We start from the raw sequence: 23,302 nt of genomic DNA, 5'->3' as shown, positions 1-23,302 counted from the left end.
GGAGGAGAGCGGTGGCGGACGAGAAGACGCCGCCAGGAACTGGAGCTGGAAGACGAGGAGATTGGGGGATTTCGGCGGGAGAGAATGGGGATATGCAAGCAAATTGGAGGGAATGGGGAAATGCAAGCAAATTGGAGGGAAAATCACGGGATTTGGTTTTCCGGTCGCCGACTACGCGGGTCCACACGCCGTTTCGCGGCTTTCGTTTCGTCCGGAGTCCCGAGCGCGCCCGGGGGCCGGGGTTGGCGTGGGCTCGCCGGATGGATTAAGGGCCAAATCCGGACGAAAACGAGGAACCGGGGGCGCGACTGGGCCGAATTTCGCCGTCCGGATGGAAAAAACGTCGCTCGGGGGCCTCGTCGGGGGGGACGAGTGGAGATGCTCTAAGGGAGCGGTATACTGTGACGCGACAAGTCAGTGGGAGGTTTACTGGCTGGTTCCATCATTAGACGAATAAAATATCATGCCTAATTTCACCTACGAATCAAATAAAGATACCGAATAGACGTTACATTTTCGATTATACGCTAATATCAGTTAGTACGAGTAATGATTTGTTAGTATGAGTATTACCTTCTCGCCCGAAATGTTTTTCGGAGAATCTAGAGATATTTTAGCCTATGTTTTATGCAGATTTGCGTCAAGCATTAGTGTTAAACAAAATCAAAAGCATAGTTTGGGCCTCACTTATTGTGACATCTGGGCACTCCCGGCCAAGATGGCATGGCCTAATGCTAACTTTTCCAACCACAGAAACTAAAGCAGGTAAACGTCATTCCCTTGCGTATAAGCCAGCGAGTTAGCGACACGCCGACACGCTACCTCCGTGCGCTAGAAAATCGGCCTGCGCCTGAAGTGGTAGCTTCCCATGTACTAGTGCACGGCAGTCGCTAACCACCGGTTGACCGGTACTAGCACTATATCTCACCATTTCAGCAAGAAATGCAATGCACTGATTTGTAAAAGCAGCTCTTATTGTGAGCGTATCTCACCGTCATTCAGTACGGTATATAGAGTAGATTCTGCGGCGCCTGTAGGAATGGTGAAGGGACGGGGCTTGCCTGTTCCCACCCTTTGCTCCCATCCGTGCTCCCTGCACATCGCATGGTTCTGATTAGTTCCTCGCCGTTTCTTCACCTGCCATTTTTCCTCTGTTTTAATGCCGTGTGAGTATTCAGAGATGAGTTATACAGCGGTCCCTCGTATTGGGCAAATGTTTTTGGTAAAGAAATACAGAGCAGGAGAGGAGAACAGGCGGAAGCCGTCCGATGCTTCAGGGAGCACGGATGGGAACAAAGGGTGGGAGCAGGCAAGCCCCGTCCATGGTGAAGTGCATCAGACTGCTCATAGTGGGAGTAATTTAGCTAGTAACATCACACACTGCAAGATATTTTGTGACATGACATAACAATAAATGAATCACTTGGTTCCGTTCCATTTCACAACCGAACATAAAAATTGGCTCTAGATGCGAAATTATGGTTTCGTTCCAATCCATCTGGTTCTAGAACCGAAGACATCCTTAAAGTAGTACAAGATACTATTGTAGATTCCTAGTCTAGCCAAACTCGGATACATATTCTTACACGGTGAGCTCTGTTAGCAAACTCAAATCTTGAAATGGCAATTACGGCATGCACTGATTTTGCAAAAAAAAAAAAAAAAACAGCTCTTATTACGAGTGTAGTATATCATGCATCTTCATTCAGTACCGTATATAGGTGCAGCTAAGCAGATTCTCCGGTGAGGTGCTGCACCGGTAGTATCTGGTCAAAGGATTTGCTTGGATTTGAAGGTTACTCAATAATAATGGGCAGGAGCTGAGTTGTGCAATGCCCACATCATGGCCGCATCCCTCGTGGCATGGCCCCTGGGAATCACCGAAGCGATGCGCATCAGAGGAACATGCCACCAGGGAAAATATCTAGTGATACCACACCTTACATGATACTATGATACCACTTCACAAAATTTAAATTTGTAAGTGAAAAAAAATTACAATAAATTTGTGGCTGTTCACAAGATGTGTGTTTACATTGTCTAAAATTTTCAGATCCAAATTTAAAATACACAAAGAGAAACAAAAAAGACAAATGTTGTCTGAATAGTGGCATTTTGAGTTTTTGTCTTTATGTGACACTATTCATGCTAGATTTCTCTTTTTTGTTTCTCTAAGGATATTTCAAATTTGGTTATGAAAGTTACAATGTATGTAAACACACATCTTGTGAACACCCAAAATTTTAGTTCCAAATTTTTTGACATTTACAATTTAAATTTTAAAGAGTGGTATCATGGTATCAAATAAGGTGTGGTATCACTAGATATGTTCTCCATGCCACCATGCTGCGTCACAATCTGTCAGCCAACTCAGGCAAAAGAATCTCATCCAATTTGAGCGCCGCGCTACTCTGCACGGATTGGATTATTCAGAAAAATGATGTGGGAGCACCGGTCCTTCCGTTCCGTTTCATGATCAGGTCAAATAGGGCTGTTGGCTGTTGCCATCGAGCTGTTCAACCTTGCACGGATTGGAAAATGCTACATGTAGTAACTCTAAAATGTCTTGGATAATTTGATACTTGGCAATTGTTGTGCTCATGTTTAAGCTCTTGCATCATATACTTTGCACCCATTAATGAAGAAATACTTAGAGCTTGCTAATTTGGTTTGCATATTTGGTTTCTCTAGAGTCTAGATAACATCTAGTATTGAGTTTTGAACAACAAGGAAGACGGTATGGAGTCTTATAATGTTTACCATATGTCTTTTATGTGAGTTTTGCTGTACCGTTCATCCTTGTGTTTGTTTCAAATAACCTTGCTAGCCTAAACCTTGTATCGAGAGGGAATACTTCTCATGCATCCAAAATACTTGAGCCAACTACTATGCCATTTGTGTCCACCATACCTACCTACTACATGGTATTTATCCGCCATTCCAAAGTAAATTGCTTGAGTGCTACCTTTAAAATTCCATCATTCACCTTTGCAATATATAGCTCATGGGACAAATAGCTTAAAAACTATTGTGGTATTGAATATGTACTTATGCACTTTATCTTTTATTAAGTTGCTTGTTGAGCGATAACCATGTTTCGGGGACGCCATCAACTATTCTTTGTTGGATATCATGTGAGTTGCTATGCATGTCCGTCTTGTCCGAAGTAAGAGAGATCTACCACCTTCATGGTTGGAGCATGCATATTGTTAGAGAAGAACTTTGGGCCGCTAACTAAAGCCATGATTCATGGTGGAAGTTTCAGTTTGGACATATATCCTCAATCTCATATGAGAATAATAATTGTTGCCACATGCTTATGCATTAAAGAGGAGTCCATTATCTGTTGTCCATGTTGTCCCGGTATGGATGTCTAAGTTGAGAATAATCAAAAGCGAGAAATCCAAAATGCGAGCTTTCTCCTTAGACCTTTGTACGAGGCGGCATGGAGGTACCCCATTGTGACACTTGGTCAAAACATGTGCATTGCAAAGATCCGGTAGTCCAAGTTAATTAGGACAAGGTGCGGGCACTATTAGTATACTATGCATGAGACTTGCAACTTGTAAGATATAATGTACATAACTCATATGCTTTATTACTACCGTTGACAAAATTGTTTCATGTTTTCAAAATAAAAGCTCTAGCACAAATATAGCAATCGATGCTTTCATCTTTGAAGGACCATTCTCTTTACTTTTATGTTGAGTCAGTTCACCTATTTCTCTCCACCTCAAGAAGCAAACACTTGTGTGAACTGTGCATTGATTCCTACATACTTGCATATTGTACTTGTTATATTACTCTATGTTGACTATTATCCATGAGATATACATGTTACAAGTTGAAAGCAACCGCTGAAACTTAATCTTCCTTTGTGTTGCTTCAATACCTTTACTTTGATTTATTGCTTTATGAGTTAACTCTTATGCAAGACTTATTAATACTTGTCTTGAAGTACTATTCATGAAAAGTCTTTGCTATATGATTCACTTGTTTACTCATGTCATTACCATTGTTTTGATCGCTGCATCCACTACATATGTTTACAAATAGTATGATCAAGGTTATGATGGCATATCACTTCAGAAATTATCTTTGTTATCGTTTTACCTGCCGGGACGAGCGTAACTAAGCTTGGGGATGCTTGATACGTCTCCGACGTATCGATAATTTCTTATGTTCTATGCCATATTATTGATGATACCTACATGTTTTATGCACACTTTATGTCATATTCGTGCATTTTCCGGAACTAACCTATTAACAAGATGCCGAAGTGCCAGTCTCCGTTTTCTCGCTGTTTTTGGTTTCGAAATCCTAGTAACGAAATATTCTCGGAATTGGACGAAACGAAGACCCGTGGGCCTATTTTTCCACGGAGCTTCCGTAAGACCGGAGAACATACGAAGTGGGGCCACGAGGTGGCGACACCACAAGGCGGCGCGGCCTAGGGGGCCGCGCCGCCCTATGGTGTGGCCCCTCGTCGGGCCCCGACTCGCCCTTCCGCCTACTTAAAGCCTCCGTCGCGAAACCCCCGATGCAAAAAACCACGATACGGAAAACCTTATCGAGACGCCGCCGCCGGATCCCATCTCGGGGGATTCGGAGATCTCCTCCGGCACCCTGCCCGGAGAGGGGATTCATCTCCCGGAGGACTCTACACCGCCATGGTCGCCTCCGGAGTGATGAGTGAGTAGTTCACCCCTGGACTATGGGTCCATAGCAGTAGCTAGATGGTTGTCTTCTCCTCATTGTGCTTCATTGTTGGATCTTGTGAGCTGCCTAACATGATCAAGATCATCTATCTGTAATTCTATATGTTGTGTTTGTCGGGATCCGATGGATAGAGAATACCATGTCATGTTAATTATCAAGTTATTACATATGTGTTGTTTATGATCTTGCATGCTCTCCATTACTAGTAGAGGCTCTGGCCAAGTTTTTACTTTTAACTCCAAGAGGGAGTATTTATGCTCGATAGTGGGTTCATGCCTGCATTGACACCTGACAAGTGACGTAAAGTTCTAAGGTTGTGTTGTGCTGTTGCCACTAGGGATAAAACATTGGCGCTATGTCCGAGGATGTAGTTGTTGATTACATTACGCACCATACTTAATGCAATTGTCTCGTTGTTAGCAACTTAATACCGGAGGGGGTTCGGACGATAACCCGAAGGTGGACTTTTTAGGCATAGATGCAGTTGGATGGCGGTCTATGTACTTTGTCGTAATGCCCAATTAAATCTCACTATACTTATCATGTCATGTATGTGCATTGTTATGCCCTCTCTATTTGTCAATTGCCCGACTGTAATTTGTTCACCCAACATGCTTTTATCTTATGGGAGAGACACCTCTAGTGAACTGTGGACCCCGGTCCATTCTTTAATACTCGAAATACAAATCTGCTGCAATACTTGTTTTACTGTTTTCTCTCGCAAACAATCATCTTCCACACAATACGGTTAATCCTTTGTTACAGCAAGCCGGTGAGATTGACAACCTCATCGTTTCGTTGGGGCAAAGTACTTTGGTTGTGTTGTGCAGGTTCCACGTTGGCGCCGGAATCTCCGGTGTTGCGCCGCACTACATCCCGCCGCCATCAACCTTCAACGTGCTTCTTGACTCCTACTGGTTCGATTAAACCTTGGTTTCTAACTGAGGGAAACTTGCCGCTGTGCGCATCACACCTTCCTCTTGGGGTTCCCAACGGACGTGTCAACTACACGCATCACCCGCATCCTGTTCGACGAAATGGTGGCGGCTGCCCCGACGATGGACGACCCGGTACGTGAGCCCTCTCAATGTGTGCGTCGCCGTGTTTCATGCGTCTGACGTCCGGTGATTCGTAGGACTATTGGAAGGACCGCCGTGAGGCTGACATCCAGGAAATTATCTTCGGCGGCGGCTTCGTTCGCGGTGATCCGGCCGGGTCCCCGCTGGATGACTGGGAGCCAACGGCAGATGAACGCGCGGAGGACATCGAAACCGCACGCCAGTTCGCCACCCAGCAGACGCAGCCAACACCCGTGTCGGTGGACGACTTCGATGACGCGCCAACAAAGCCCGGGAAGAAGAAGGGGAGAGCCACGGGACACAAGGCTTCGTCGAGGAGGAGGACAAGTGCTTGCGCAAAGCATGGCTTGCATCGAGCAATGATTGCATTAATGGCGCGCAGCAAAAGGGCAAGGTCTATTGGGCCAAGGTCTCGCAGGAGTACAACGAGACCAGGCGGCACCCGCCCTACAATATCACAAGCCCTCGGACGTTAGAGTCCCTTCGAAAAAGATGGAACTACATCAAGCAAGAGACAGCCAAGTTTTGCTCGGCGGTCGAACATGCTGTTAACAACCCCGTATGCGGCGCTGGCGTCATGACAGTGGTAAACACGATAGAACCATCATCATTCAACACTATGTGCATCATTCTATGTACATCATTGGCGGCTATGAATGCAGGTATCCCGCGCCTTGGAGAAGTTCAGTGGCGACGCATAAGAAGGGCTTCCATATGGTCCATTGCTGGGACGTGCTCAAGAACGCCAACAAGTGGATGACAAGCTATGCGGCCTACAACGAAGCTGTGAGGAATGGGACAGCGATCAACCTCGACGGCGAGGACGACGATCAAGGCCGTCCAACCACTTCCACCTCGTCCACGAGGCCACAAGGCTACCAAGGCCGATCTACAGCGGGAGGCGCAGGCCCTTGCGTTCACCATGAGCATGGAGAAGATGATGGCCGACAATCGTGCCGCCTTGGCTGCTAGGGACGAGAAGAGGCGTCTGGAAAAAGAGGCCGCAGCTGCCATCTACCACAACCTCGCCAAAGAGGTAATTGAGGTCCAAAAGGCGGACGCCGAGGCCAAATTGCTTGACGCCGAGGCTAGGAGGATGGACGCCAAGGCCAAGATCCTTGCGGAGGACACTAGGATCATGCTAGCCGACTTGAGCAGCGTCGACGACGAGACCAGGGCCTGGTTCATGAAGAGGCACGCCGAAATCCGCGCGCGAGACGCCTGATCGCCGGCGCCATGCGCCCAGCACCTTGGCCTCCTGTAGCGGTGGCAGTACGTAGATTAATCAGGGAGCACCTCCCGTGTGCTCGCCGCGTCCGTCCGGTGCGTCCCCCTCGCCTGCATTCGGTTGCGTTCCATCGTCGGCTCCGCGTCGACGCAACCTCTGCGTATAAAAGGAGGACAACAAGTGAGATCAGAGGATGGGCTTTTGCAGCAACTAGGGTGCGGGGTATCACTGTCGCCAAAGCTAGACGGTGTGCACGTCGGACGTGGGTGGCATCACGCAGTTCAGTACTAGTGCTACTGCCGTAAAAGTTCGGACCGTTCGCCATCGCCACCGGCGGCGTCAAGTGGAGGGAACGAATTAGTCTGGCTAGTACACTAGAGCTAACTAAAAAACTGGTAAGCTAGCTAAGAAAATGTTCACCGACCAAGACCAGATGAATGAATAATGAAGTGGTCAGCCTATACGGTCCAGGGAATTGAATGAAGGGGATGCAACAAGTAGGAGTAGATAGGACAGGACACAAACAAACAGATGTATAACTAAAAGTGTTTTAATCTAACAATATAAATTGATCATAACTTGTTTATTCTTCCAAATCATTGAATTTTTCGGTGATTTTTTACTTTTCTTTTGTCTTAATTTTGGTCCTTCTCGAATCCAATCTAGTTCACCCTTACAAAAAAAAAATAAGGGTAGGAAAAGCTTCTGCTTTCTTGCAAAAATTGGCAGTGAGAAACCCACACTAGATACGGAGTTCAGAGCCTGTACCTTTTTTTCTCGGGGCAAGTATGCTAGGCTTATGTGTGTACCACATGTCCACGACTTTTCTAGTACTTGGTGTCTTCAGATTGACAACTTACCCTTTCCTGAACTTGATCATTAGACAGAAGAGAGTAACCGGAATAACCATGTCGATTCATTTTTAGTATTGTGGCTGGATACACTACACCGTAAGGAACGTGGTGTGCTACAAAAGGAAGCCATGTCCAAGGACAAAATGGTCAAAGAACAGAAAAATCGATCTAGTCTGGCCGTGTCATCATTTTCCATTAATTAAACAATGTAGTATTCCCATTACAAGCAGTACCATCTTTTCCAACCGCTTAGCGTATTAGAGCATCTCCACTCGTCCCCCCGACGAGGCCCCCGAGCGACGTTTTTTCCATCCGGACGGCGAAATTCGGCCCAGTCGCGCCCCCGGTTCCTCGTTTTCGTCCGGATTTGGCCCTTCATCCATCCGGCGATCCCACGCCACCCCCGGCCCTCCGGGGCGCGCTCGGGGACTCCGGACGAAAGATTTTGGCGCGAAACGGCGTGTGGACCCGCGTAGTCGGCGACTGGAAAACCAAATCCTGTCGATTTTCCCTCCAATTTGCTTGCATATCCCCATTCCCTCCAATTTGCTTGCATATCCCCATTCTCTCCCGCCGAAATCCCCCAATCTCCTCGTCTTCCAGCTCCAGCTTCCCGGCGGCGTCTTCTCGTCCACCACCACTCTCCTCCTCGTCTTCTCGTCCACCACAATGCCGCCGAAGGCGCCGGCGAGGAAGATGCGGGCGAAGAAGACGAAGCCGCCGGGCATGTCGAACGCCGCGTGGGCGGCGGACGAGAAACGGCGCGAGGTGGAAACAAGCGCCAGGGCGGAGAGGGTGAAAAGAGCCGCCGCCAAGAGGTCGGCGGAGGCGGCCCAGGACGAACAAGCGAGGCTGATCAGCATGGCCTATAGCGGCGGCATGTTCCCCGGCCAATGGCCGATGCAAGGTACAACAAGTTCCCCGTCTTCCTTCTCGCCTTCGCTGTACTCGCCGTCGCCGACTACCGTGTTCCAAGAGGGCGCCTACGTCCAACCGTCCAAGTCCACACCGTCGCCGCCCGAGCTTGACGTCGGCGGCGGCGGCCTGTTCGAGGGCACTTCGCCGGCCCTGCGACGAGGGCCGCTCCCGTTCGGTGCGATGGCGGCGCCGAACGAAGAGGAGATCCACGAGATGATCACCTCCGGCTCCGCCGCCGCCGCTGCGAGCCCGGGGTTCTTCATGACCGCCGCCGCTGCGTGCCCGGGGTTCTTCACGCAAGAGGAGACGAGGGCGACGGCAGCTGTGGCGGCACGCAACGAGCATCGGGAGGATGTTGCCGACGGAAGCCAAGCCGTCGAAGAAGAAGGCGAGGAAGAAGAAGAGCCAACTGAAGCCGCCGCCAACCTCGTCGAAGGGGAAGAAGAAGAGGAAGAAGGACTCGCCGCCCGCCGAACCGCGTATCAAATGGACGCCGAAGGAAGAGGAGTGCCTCGCCGAAGCTTGGATGACCGTGTCCACGAACGGCATAATCGGGGCCAATCGGTCGTTCGACACATACTGGTTTCGAGTGAGGCAGGCGTACGAGGAACGCAAGCTCGTCGATCCCTACTTCAACAAGACGAACATGAACGTGTACCGGGGAGACAAGGCAATGGCCACCCATTGGGGGATCATGCAGACGGCGTACAGGAGGAGATCGACAAACGGCCGATCAGCGGCCACGACTTGGAGCAAAGGGTATGCTCCGCCGGCCCTGCACCACCGAGGTACATCGTCGTTAGCTGACCCGTATCGCCGTGCTCTTTTTTCCCCAGCTGCGCCGAGCTTTGGACATGTACACGGACGACACCGGCCTGCAGTTCAAGTTCCTCAACGTCTACGCCCGCCTCGAGAAGTGCGAGAAGTGGAAGGAAGTTCGCACGTCCCTCTCGAAAAGCAAGACCGAGCGAGTACAACCCCGACGCTCCGGCGGCTTGCGCGGCGGAAGGGCGCCCGAGCTCGGCCAGAAGAAGCAGAAAGAGCTCAAACGGACGGACAATCCCGCCGACAGGATGCAGGCGTCGATCGACAAGTGCTGGGCCGACTTGAGATCGCACGCCGACGGGAGGAACGACAAGTTCGATGGCAGGTGGCGGGAGATGCTCGCCAACCAAGGCGCCCGGATCGCCCTGCTGAAGACGACGGTGGCGGCGAAGAAGAGGAACACAGACTTGGCGTTCCTCATGGGCGGCGGCGACATGGAACTGATGGACAAGGAGACGAGGAATTGGTACCGGGGCCACCGCAGCCGACATCCTCCGAGCCACTACGTCGTCTCCGCCGGCTCCTACCTCGTCTACCTCACCATCTACCTCGTCGGCCGCGGCTGCTTCGACGTCCACCGCCGCCGCTTCATCGCCGCCCGCCGCAGCCGCTTCGGCCACGGCGTGTGAGGAAACCGGTCCGTCGGACACCGCCGTGCCGGCCGGGACTGCCGACGAGCCTGTCTCCGTGTAATTCCCCTCCGATCGCCGATCCGTGGCTGATCCTTTTGCTCCTTTTGCCGATCAACCGGCCGTACTTGTAGCGCGGGACGGCGATTTGTTTGAATTTAAACTCTATCCGCCGAACTCCGGGTGGACGACTGGAAATACGGTACTCCCCACGCCTTAATTTCGTCCAATCCGGCGGTAGTTTCGTCCGGATTTGGGCGTGGGGAGCGCCAACGAGTGGGGATGCTCTTAGAGCATCTCCAGTCGCGTCCCCCAAACCGCGCCGGATCGAGCGTTTGGGGGACGTGTTTTGCTCGTGCCGCGTTTGGGGGACGTCGCTCCCCAGCCGCGTCCCCAAACGCCGCCCCCAAATGAATATTTGTGCAGGAAAATAAAGGTTTTCATTCAATTTTGATTATATATTACAAAGTTTGAATAAAAACGGCTAGATTTCATCTAAACCTAGGCTACTGACCGCCCGGCGGCGCGTTCGACGGCCCCGCCCCGTCGTCGCCTCCCCTACGCCGCAGCTCCTCCTGCGCGCGCCTCCTCTCCTTGCGTTCGGCGGTGGCCAGACGGTGCCGCTCCCGCCGATAGTCCTCCTCCGCCCTCCCCTGCTGTGCCGCCTGGAGGGAGAGCTCGACGGCGCGACGAATCTGCGCCTCTTCGCGGGCACGGGCGTCGTCCTGGAGCTTCTTCTCCGACTCGAAGGACTCGACGAGGGCGCGTTGCTGATCGGCCGTCTCGTCCGGGTGCGGGGCGTCGTCGTCGGACCAGTCGAACTCGCCGTCGTCGTCGTCGTCCTCCACCTCGGTCTCCTCCGCCTCGGCCTCCTCCTCCATTGGCGCCTCCTCCTCCACATCTGTTGGCGCCTCCATCATCGCCGCCGCAAACGCGTCGGCCGCCGCTACTCGCTCCGCCCGCCTCCCCCATAGCGTCGTAGCGCCGACTCCCGCTGCCGACGCTCCTCCGCCGTCGCCTGCTGCCGGAGCTCGATCGACTCACGCCGCCGGCGCTCGATCGAGTCACGCCGTTCACGGAACAGCGCCTGCCGCTCATCGCGGCCGGCGCCGGCGCTCGTCAGCCCATCGCTGCTCCATGTCCTCCCGGAACCGGCGCCGTCGCGCCTCTTGTCCCGTCGAGGCGTCGAACGCCGCAACGGTGTCGCACCGCTCGCTCCGCCACGCTGCTGCCGCCGCGGCCTCCTCGGTGCGCGGAGGCGGGGCGGAGAACGCCGCAAGATCCGCCGCCTCGCTGCGCCTCACGCCGCCGGCGGGCCTCCTCCTCGAGTGCCTCCTCGAGTGCCGCACGCCGCTGCCGGCTCGTCAATGGAGGAGACGGCGGTGGAGGGAAGTGGCCATCGCCGGGCGGTTCGCCATTGCCACTCGGTGATGGAGGAGACGGCCGTGGAGCGACGAGGGCTGTGTTTGTTGCCGGCGGGGTGTGGTGGCTACCATTGATGAGCCGGGAGACCTTTTATAGACGCCGGCGTCGGGAAGAAAGCGCGGGAACAGACGAGAAGAGGCGGGAAGATCGCGCGGGAACGGGCGGTGGCGTGCGAACGCCGGCGACGCGTGGATAACTTCGCCTGCCCCTCCGTCGCCATTAAGGCAAAGATGCCGCCGTGTGTCACTGCGCGCGAATAACTTCCGTCGCGAGGTAGGCGACGGTTAGGTTAAAATTAACTGTGCCGCTGACGCGTCGGCCCCGCCACTCCCCGCCTCGCTTTTCGTTGTGTCCGGCGTCCCCGGAGCGTCCCCCGTGGGACGGGGACGGGCTCGGGCGCCGGACACCGTATCGGACCACGCCGGACAAAAAAGGGCTTTGGGGGACGCGGCTGGAACGCTTTTTTGTCCGCGCGCCCCAAATCGCTTTGGGGACGGTTTGGGAACGCGATCGGAGATGCTCTTACCCTGGTTCGGTGGTGGGAACATGGAAGTATTATGATATATACACATGGTTGAAGCATTCTAATCCCCCAACCTGCACATGCCGAGTGACATGCTTAGTTTCTTTGGAAGTGATAACTGCTGGGAATTTCCATATTTCTTATGAGGTTTTACATTTTTTTTCCCCTTTCAGATAACAGGTCATGCAGTAATAACTTGACCCTTAATATGTTCTCCACTGTTAAGTTAAATATGCACCGGAGTAATGGTTCCATCATGCAGCACCAATTAACATGATTGCGTCCAAAACAATTGCGAGCATAGATGCATTTTTTTTTACCATATCACCGCCTCGATCATACTAAACCACAAAATCTCTGAGCATTGAGTATCCTGATGGATTCCTTTGACGTAATTGAACACGGCAGCAGGCGGGCAGTACCGAAGTCGATCCAGTGATATGACACAATGTCATCTCAGGGCCAAATTAGGAAGAATGTTAAAGCATGGTCGTGTCAAGTGGGCATTATTCTACTCGGACACGGCTAGGGAGCACTCGGATGCTCCTTTGTCCACCCAAGCACCCCCTAAAAATAGAACGTTTAGCACAACTAGTTAAAATGCCCGTGCGTTGCCACGGGTCCTCAAATTTCATTTCCCAATGCACATATAGTTCGTAATACTTATGAAAAAACAAAAGAAATCAGAGATATAGATTCCTGTGATCAATTTCAACAAGATAAACAATGCATATCTTCGCAACCTTCCCCCGAAAGTCAGCGACCAAGTAGTAAACATGTGATCAATTTCAACTCTATATCATTTGAAAAGATAACAAGCATAGATTTTGCATGCCAGCTATACAGATTGCGTAGAAATTTATCAAACGGATATTCTAGTGATTATTGATTCATTTTATCTGGCCAATTCGGAAGCAAAACCTAAAATATGGTTTACCATTTTATTCAAGCAGCAATCGGCACCCGCACCCCACTCCGCCACCATTACCACGTTACCCCACTCTGCGACACAGCGATTCATGCAAGGAGTATTTTACCATTTTTCATAGCAAAAAAAATAATGCCATGAAATTCATTATAGAGATAGTGCCAGCATTCATGAACAGATTTACACATATTTTGACTGGTTCTAGTCTTCAAGAATGCATGTTTGATAGTCACTTATCAGCATGTACGAACTCACAGAATACTCACTTAAATTCCATCAACATTAATCTTTGTCCATATTTACAAGAAAACAGTACTGAGTGGCTGGCAGAGAAACATACGTTACAATCAGATGATGTTAGAAGTAATTTGATTACTATAAAATTATCTATAATATGAATTAACAATCTAAATTACGTCGTACATCAGTACGAATGCTAAATCAGTTAACAGCTAATGCTTCAGTCCATCTAACACTCCTCACTCATATTCATTTCTGATATCGGGATCAATCAAAGAATATATATTTCTAAAACTGATGGTAACCATTACCTAATATTATTTAACACTAAACAGATATACCGTTGCAGACATGTAACACCTCATCCCTTTGACAATTCAAACAAACTTAGAATTATATGCACTTTTATCTCTACTTCAAGAAGATGACAACTTCCCAGGTACATAAACCAGCGACCAAGTCACCAAGCACCTGAACCTAGAATTTTCTTGAACATCTCTTGGTACATTTTACTGGTATAAACAAACCAGCATGGCAACTCAGGAGAAATAACATGACAAAAAATGCCATAGAAGTCTCTGAAATAATGCAAAGAATCTTATTCTCCTATTTTATGAATAAGATGGATAGTTTTGTATGGTATTTTAAGTGTCTCGGTCTTGATTTCACCCAAACAATGCATGCATGTTTTTGAGATAAAGAGAACTGGAATTCAGTGTCTAGCTAAGCAATACAAAAGAAGGTACCTGTTATATAATTTCATTGAATTATGATTCTCCTCATTGCCATCACACTTACAATCGTCATACTGGCAATTTCGTACTACAAGGTGGGCATGCACATTGTGCAACATTGCGTGGAGCCCTGCACTGCCCAAAAAAGTGAAATGTAAGTTCAGTTTGAAAGGCAAAACAAGTTCTACAGGAGTGCAGATCCCATGGATTTAACTGTAACTCTACCCGGTGATTTGAAGTTCATGTAAGAAGTTGCTCCACCTGATTAAATGGAGAAGATCATGCCGGTGCTTCTACCTTATCGCCACACAACAATTTGCTTTTTCTTCTTACCTAGCATTCATATCTGTAACCCCCAAGTCAGCTCGTTCTCTTTGCATAGCTGATGTAGTGATGTTTCTTCTCCACAATAAGCCAATAAGTACACCTCTTTCCTCCTGATTCTATTCCCTGTTATTGTGGAATAGCTACCATGGCTGCGTTGCTTCCATCAGGATTTCACAAACCTACCCAAACCTACCCACACGAAGACTATATTTAGTACATAACACCTTCCTGGAAATTTGATTCAGTGCAAGAAGCTAAAACACTCATCAACAAGAAAACTTATTTAGTGCAAGGGAACTAAGTCTGATTGCAAACCCAGATTAGCCCACGAAGGCCGAAGCTGCCACGCCACACCTCACCGTGCAGAGAGAGAGGTCAATCTTGTTTAGCAGCGGTTCGCCCGCTAGAAATCTTCGCACCGGCAAGATCCACCGCCGCCGCCAACGCCTCCCAAACCAACTGGATGAAAACCCGCGCGGCCCTGAGTCATGTTGTGCTCCATACCTGCGTGAGGCGTGGCGAGCCTGTGGACCGCCGAAGACGCCCCTGGAGTGTTGCATGTCCACTCTCTTGTTGTGGTGTGCAGCGCGCCCTTCCCCACTACCATGGAATCCACCGGGTCCGGGTCATCTTCTTCCGGCGATAAGTGATGCATCCTCTCCAAGGCCTGCGACATGATGTTGAGCCGTTGGTCGAGCACAGCGAGATGGCGCACCGCTCCGCGTTCACCTTGGCCCCCTCCTGGACCGCGATGGCTTTGGGGTTGAGCTGCGCCACCAGCGATTGCCCGGTTGGTGCTGGTGTTGCTAGGCAATGAAGCTGGGGTAGGCGGGGTAGATCGACGGAGTGGCAGGAGGAAGGCGGCATACGACTGGGGACCATGGTCGTGGGATTGGGGATTCACGAAACATTGATTCTGTATGATTTGCTTTAGCGAGGGCGGTTTTCTTCCAGTTTCTTTTGCGTGTGCTATAAATATCAAATCCTGCGTGGGAGGGAGTAATGGAAAGAAAACCCTTTCTGATGGAATTTCCTGTAATTCGTGTTGCCTCATTGGTCGTCAAAAAGTTGTAGTGCTATAAGTATTTTGCGTGAGTATGGACGAAAATCCCGCGTGGGAGGGAGTGATGGAAAGAAAAACCTTTTTGATGGAATTTACTGTAATTCTTGTTGCCTGATTGGTCGTAAAAAAAGTGTAGTGCTATAAATATTCTGCGTGAGTTATGGACGAAAATCCCGCGTGGGAGGGTGATGGAAAGAAATACCTTTTTGATGGAATTTCCTGTAATTCTTGTTGCCTAATTGGTCGTCAAAAAAGTGTAATCCCATGAATTATGGTCGGTGATGGTGGACAACATTTATGGCGCGTTGATGCATTGTTTGATGGTGTGGTGGGAGGGCAAAATGGTCAGATGAAAAATATGTAGGACGAAACATTGGACCGGAGGAAACAAAACCGGTTCCTCCTTTTTATATAGTAGAGATACGTGCATTTAATGTCATGTGATTTTTTTTCAAAAAGTCATAACTTTTAAACCATTTGTCGAAATTGTGATCCGTTTTCATCGTTGGACCTCTTACGACGAGATCTTCGAAACTAGATCTCATTTGTATATATTTCGACAAACTTATTTTTCGAAAACCAACTCAGTTGTTGTGAAAAATCAACTCTAGTATTATAACGAAGCAACTTCATACAAAGAGTTGGTTACACTACTTTTTTTGAATATTTTGTGCCAACTTAGTTTCTATGATACTTGGTTAGCAACAACTGCCATCAACTCCAGTATTGAGACATCAATTTTGCTCTACTTGTTGCCAATCATACTTTCTAGTATTGTTAGTAACTTGATTTTCTATGTGCACAACTTAGTAGCAATGAAAATACAACTTCATATCAAACAGTCCGCAACTTTGGTACATCGATATGCAACTTCAGTATAACGGTACACCATTTTGACAAACAATGATGCTAGCTTACTTAGTGCTAGCAGTAGGTAACTTAGACACGATAATAGACAAGTTCACGATAATAGAGCCCAATTAGCGGTGGGCAACTTAGGCGTGTTGTCACGTGAGATACAACTTCAACATAGTGGTAGCCATCCCCATTGTAGGCAAAGTACGCGAGATGCAATTCCACATATGGGATACGCAACTTTACATTAGAAGTACACAACTTAGCAATTGTAGGTAAGAAACTTAGCACTAAGAGGTATACATCTTAGCAATAATAAATGTGCAACTAAGCACAACGGGATACAACTTAGCAATAATGGGCATGAAACTTCGCAATAGGAGGTATGCAACTTAACACCAGTACGTATGCACCTTAACATTAATGAGTATATAACTTCATTACTAGTGGGTATGCAACCTAACACTAATGAGTATATAGTTTAGCAATAGTGGGTATGCAACTTAGCACATGTGTGTAATAACAATTAACTGCTTAAAAACACGAGTTAGGAAATATGTTAGTGAACGATTTATCATGTGTAAAATAAGACTTAGCTTGCCTATGTTACCAAAAATACTGCCCAAAAAATTCGACTTAGCACAAATGTAAAGAACTAATTTATCGTACACCCCCGATGACATGGCCCGAACTTTGCTTGTTTCAGCTACATCTTAGTTGGTAAATGGATGTAACTTGGGATAAAAAACAACTTAGGTCGCCGCGAGCACCACCACACGCGCTCGGATCCCCGGGGCCGCGACGAGGAGCGCGGCAGCCGCGCGTCAAGGGCGAGATGGAGGCGCGAGGAGGCCTTGGCAGCGTGCCATCTGCGACACACGAGCACATGAGCTATTGTGGTCACCGGAGACGAGGAAGCCAAAACCACAGACAGGGGCTCCTCGTGGATCCAGCGGCAGCGCTCACGTGTGGGGTGGAGCGAGGCGGCCATGAGGCGAGCGGCGCAGCGCTGGGAGCGGCTGCAGGCACGCACGGGCGCGCTTGGCGGGCAGCGGTCGAGTCGGCGGCGGCACTCACGCACGGGGTGGAGCGAGTTCGTTGTGAGGCGGGCGGTGCAGCACTAGGGCGTTGCCAAGCGCGCACGTTGATCGGCGTGTGGGCACGAGCGGTTGTGTTGCCCGGAGCTTGGCCGGGCAGGAGACGGCGAAGCAAATCGGGTTGAGGGAGATGACTGAGGAGGCGGTTGGCGGATCGGCTGGATCCCAAGTGTGATGGTGTCCTCGACTTACTTTAGATGATAGAACCAACTTAGTGAGGTGATAAAAGTAACTTCGCCATGTTGTCAAAAAGCAACTTAACTAATATAGAAGATGATGAAAGAAAAACAAAAGGAAAACCAACTAAGTTGGATTAAGTGACCAACTTAGCTATGTCGAACAAGACAATTTAATGAAAATTAGTGTACAACTTTAAAAAGGGGTTGTGCCAAAGAAAACTAAATGAACTTAACTGGAATTTAAATTCAACTAAAAATACAACTACGGTGGATTTCAGTACCCAACTTTACTATATTGAACACTGCAACTTAATGTAAATTACTATACAACCAAAAAAAGGAGTAGTGTTGTAGAAAATATAAATAAACTTAACTAGAAATTATTAAATGAAAAGCAACTAAGCTGGATGAAGTGACCAACTTAGCTATGTTGAATAACACAATTTATGAAAATTAGTGTACAACTTAAAAATGGGTAATGCTGAAGAAAAATAAATGAACTTAGCTAGAATTTCACTACAACTAAAAATACAACTATGGTGGATTCCAGTACCCAACTTAGCTATATTGAACACTACAACTTAATGTAAATTATTATGCAACTAAAAAAAGGATAGTGCTGTAGAAAAATATAAATAAACCTAACTAGGAATTATTAAATGAAAAAGCAACTATGTTGGATTAAGTGACCAACTTAGCTATGTTGAATAAGACAATTTAATGAAAATTAGTGTGCAATTTAAAAAGGGGTAGTGCTTCAACTAAAAAATACAACTATGGTGGATTCCAATACCCAAATTAGCTATATTGAACACTGCAGCTTAATGTAATTAGTATACAACTCATCATATCAATCGACAACGGTGGCCTCGCTCTGACATCGACGGTAGCAACTCGAGTAGGCGACCACCTACATAAGAACCAATAGATCAACAATGTAGAACGGGTTCGCGGACCATCCGAGCTCCATGAACTGTGGGCAAAGTCAACTAACAAAAAAATCATGGTCATTTGCATGAAAGCAATAAAGTAGAAGGACTTAGATGAAAATTCCCGAAGGGATAAGGTTTCCTCCCATTTTTTCCTTGATGTATTCCTTGATGTAATTGAAACATGTTATTGGCCATGCACGTATGTAGTAGCATGATGAGTTGATATTAGGCTGCATCTGTTGCAGCTGGTAGTCAACAGTAGAGCTGTGGTGTGTGTCCCTGAACTGTAGCGACGCGTGTGTGCTGAGTATGTTTCAGCATGGCTACAGTGCGTGTATGTGTGTGTGTTTATGTAACTGCGCACAAAAGTGAAGGAAGCCGGCTGTGTTGGCCAGAGCAAAGAGAGAAAGGCATTCGTTGGAAAGAAACTGAACCTGTGTCTCCTCTGTATTTTCCCTGGCCTTTGCATTTCCTCGAACACCTCCTGAGCGTCGCGAGATCCACCAAATCAGAGCGTGAACTCGAGTTCCAGCTGACACCGGCCAGGACAACCGTCATCTTGGAGTCTCGGCGCGGGCAAAACGGGGCTCTCTTGGGCATGGGCATCGCGGAAGCAGGAGGTCGGCCCCCAAGCAAGAGAGCGGACGGGACGGAGGCCGGCGAAGGAGGTAGAGCGACGAGAGAAGATGAGGCCTAAGAAGACACGGAGAAGCCTCGCCACGCCGGCGCCGGTCCTTCAGCCTCTCTGCTGCCGCCGTCTAAGATTCAGGGCGCCGTCCACCTGGACGGCGACAACTAGAGCCGGGATGCGGGCCATCACCAGAGCACCACTGAGTGACCCTCTGTGCTTCCTCCTCCCCTCGGTTCGCGGCGGCGACGATCGTCCAGCACGCAGAGAAAAGAGGAAGACACGATGAGGACGCACGTGGACGAGTCCGGGCTGTGGCGATGATCCCCTATCCGGCACAGGCGGGGCAGGAGGACTCGATGTCGGCGGCGGCGGAATTCCAGGAGGGTGCTGCAGTGGAAATCCAACGACGGCGGCTGGAATCTGGGGGAGCAGCGACGGCGGTAGTCCGGCGGGTCGAGGCGGAAGAACTATGCAGAGGTTGGGAAGAATGGCAGACCCCAGGTGCGGGTTTATCGGGAGGGGGAGAGGAAGGTTGATCACGCGGTGCGATCCGTGTTGTTCGATCGCATCGGACGGCCAAAAATCGGATGCTCGGTTTGACAACTAGCATCCAAGCACTTTTTAGTACTTGGGATTCTACTCTCGATCCTCCCTGGCGGGCCCATAGAAAAAAGTTTGGTCGCGATGGCTACGCTAGCGGGTGCTCCGGACCCAGGTACTGCTGGCCGCTGCAACCTACACACAACCAAAATCTACTACTCTAGTAGTTTTGGAACCAAATGCCACAAATATTTTGATCCCGCCCTAAAGGCAAGTTCTTCTTCAGAAAAGTTTCTAGTACTACAAAGTGACTATGTCTACTACAAAATTCACTGTAAATATTGCGACAATCACCCTATTTTCGCACAAATTGATGTGAATCTAGCTTGTCACTATGAATAACATTGCTAAATAAAGCCCCTAACTTTGTTTCAAAAAATGATTTTTAATTTTATTGGTAGAAAACGATCGTGTTATGTAGGTTTTTTGTGAGACAACTAGGTGTATGTTACCGTCGGCCCAAAGAACCGCACTTACAAAGTTATACTATCTCCGTTGTGTATCATGGTTGTAGTTCAAAACTGAACTAAAACCACGATAGAATTATGAAATAGAGAAAATACTATATCAGCGATATGAAACAGAGGGAGCAGATGGTCAATTAACATAGACGCGTTGATTAATTTGATCCTCTCTTTTGTTAAACTGCTGAGAAGTTCAAACAAGACCGTATTAGGTAATTCCCTATTTCACGTACCTCTTCGTTCGTGGGAGAGGCTTAGGTGATTAGGGTTTCCCAACCTGTCGTCGGCGATGCAGCCGATCTGCCTCGTTTCCTGGCCTTAGGCAGGGCCGGCCCTGACCCATGGCAGCCATGGGCGGCGGCCTAGGGCCCAGGCCAGATGGGGCCCAGGATAGAAGGTTTTTCTTTACTATATGGGCTGAAAAAATAGTAGAGTACATGTGAAAAGGTCCACGCATCTAGCGAGAAAGAACAGCCCCCGATCGATCCAACTCCCGTCGGGACTCGGGAGCCTCCTATGAGGCCAGTACACACTGCGATTAATTGACTTGGCGTCTTGGCTGGAGTGTTCCCTCATTTCCTCGTATCTGGCTCCGCGTCTTGCCGACCCTGATTGCTTTGTCTCTGCTGGCCGATCGCTAATCGGCAGTCTGCTGTCCTGCCCCTATGTATGTCCAGTTAAATCTTTTTTCTTCTTCTTGATCTAATCCATGACTTATTCTTTTAATTAGGATTTTAATTTTATGTAAATTCTTTCACCATCATAGGTGTTAGAATGCCAAGACGGTATGCATCATGATGATGCAGAAGTCGGGGTTTCATTCCCCATTTCAAAAAAAAATGTTAGAATGCCAAAATAATTGTATGGTGTTGCAGAAAAAAGAGAAATCTAGATAATTAGTTTATTGAAACCCAATGAGGTGCTTTAAATAAGTATTTTCCAGATAAAAGTAAGGTTGATGTCAACAACAATAATCAAAGGCTTGATCTGGGACAAGATGATGAGAATAATACATATGGAAATCTTGAGGTTAATGAACAATCCTCGAATAACTGTAAGTAACAAACTAGCATAATGTTTTGCAAATGTAAGTAAGTAACTAAATATTTTTTGAATATGATTGTAGATCTTGATGATAGAGTTAATGAGGATAGTATGGAGGAAGAAAATTTGCAGCCTTCATCTGACACTCGTAATGTGAAGAAGGATATATTGGACAACATTGATCTTAATATTGTTCTCAATGATTCTGCATCTAGGAATATGCAAAGAACTTTCTTTTTGTGAAGCATTGAACCATAATTGTTTGCGGAGTCGTTGTAATTTGGTTTTTATTTGAGATAATCAAACAAGTAGAAGATACTATTTTGCTACCATTTTATTATTATATCTATCATAATATGCGCATAAAGTAAAAGTATGTATATATATACTTATATATCTAGTATTGCGTACACATACATTAAACTTAAGGGGCCTTTTGATCGACTTCGCCCAAAGACCCCAAAAACATAGGGCCGGCCCTGGCCTTAGGACCATGGAAGCGTAGTGGATCCCGATCCTTGTCTGTGGGAGGGTTTTGTTTCTTGATGTTTTCCTCGGTGTGGTGAGGGTTTGTGTCATACTTTGGAAGGCATTGTGATGACTACTCTCTAAATATTGAATAAAGTCTTTCCCGTCTTGCCTCATCGGTGTGTCTAGAATTGCCGAAGGACGTGGGGAGGTTTGTCTCCCTCTGGTTGATCTCGCTGCATTTGGTCGGTGTTCGTTATTATCTATGATTCTCTTCATAGGCGATAGTTGTTGCTCTTGTGCGCTGATCCAATGGGGTCTTAGCACGACGATTTCCCGTTTATCTACTGTGGTGACCCTGCATACCACTGCATGTTATAGTATGCCAGTCGTTGATATAACATTCGTGAAGTACCAATCCGCAAATATTACATCCCTCAGAGTAGTACAACAGAACATAGTTGGTCCATAACTCATTCACATATTATTACAAACCAAATGTATACATCATCTTGGAATTCCTCCTGGGTCCAGAGAGAATACTCCTGGGTTCGAGGTGAACCCAACTTAGCTTACAATATAAGAGTCTAAGCAGGTTATACATTTATTCCTTCTGAGCAGCTAAATACTAAGGAGTTCGTACTGCTCGGTTACCAATAACACTAAGGTAGTTCAGGCTTGGTCTCCTTCTGATGTCTTCCCATTTCCGTAGACGATAAGGTAGTCTACGCCTTCTATGCCGCCTGAGAGGTCAGGCTCCTCATAGTAGATCTCCTCGGCTCCACCTAGCTTGTCCATCAGTTGCCTCCTCGAGGTGATTCAGACATTTAAGCAAGGGATTATAAGAGGTATGAGTACGAGGGTACTCAACAAGTTCATATTAGGAAAGAGGTGTTTAATGCACTAGCTACGATATTAGAACAGAAAGTCTAATACCAATGCATGTTTTTATAACCATTTCTTCAAAAGGTTGCTTTTATTCAGAAGAACTATGTCCGTCAGCCTTCACCGGTTTACGAGAACTTCATGGAGTTCCTTTCCGGCAGCGTGCGCAGTTCCAAAACCCGGAATAGGGAGTGACAGGTCATAATTCATTACACTCTGCAGAGGTGTGTTGCTTTACCCATAAGAGATCTTAACCTTGGTGCCAACCGGGCAGCTTTCCCGTACACACTTCCGTGGTGTGAGGCCCGGTATAAGGTCTTAGCCAAAATGCATTCTCCCGCGACCTCGAACACCCACCCTTTGTTGCAACTCCGACCCTGGGTCCACGCCGGTGAGCATACCCCTATGGATAGCCTCCGACCCCGACAACAATTTAGGACTCTCCCTGAATTCCTACGCCGGCGGTTGCAACCCATCATAGACCGCGTTACCGTGGGGACTTCAACGGGACCCCCACCCTACCGCTTGTCCTTAACTGGATCAAGTGTCTAGGGTAAGCGCATCCGTTGATGAACGAGAGGAGAGAACACCTTGACTACTCCGTCCCACTCCAGATCTTATGGTTAACACGGGTATTACGGCACAAGAATCACTG

General features: G+C 48.2%; 1 non-coding gene across 1 annotated transcript; it reads right to left on the bottom strand.

Annotated features, from left to right (window-relative positions):
• Nucleotides 1-13,344: 13,344 nt before the first annotated feature.
• Nucleotides 13,345-13,448, bottom strand: LOC124679994. The gene has a single exon (XR_006995401.1). It is a non-coding gene; the product is annotated as a small nucleolar RNA snoR103 (small nucleolar RNA).
• Between the last annotated feature and the right edge of the window lie 9,854 nt (nucleotides 13,449-23,302).

The sequence above is a fragment of the Lolium rigidum genome, chromosome 7 (assembly GCF_022539505.1).
Source record: "Lolium rigidum isolate FL_2022 chromosome 7, APGP_CSIRO_Lrig_0.1, whole genome shotgun sequence".
Taxonomy (NCBI): Eukaryota; Viridiplantae; Streptophyta; class Magnoliopsida; order Poales; family Poaceae; genus Lolium; species Lolium rigidum.
The sequence above is the reverse complement of the archived record's forward strand: the minus strand, read 5'-3'. Positions and strand labels throughout refer to the sequence as shown.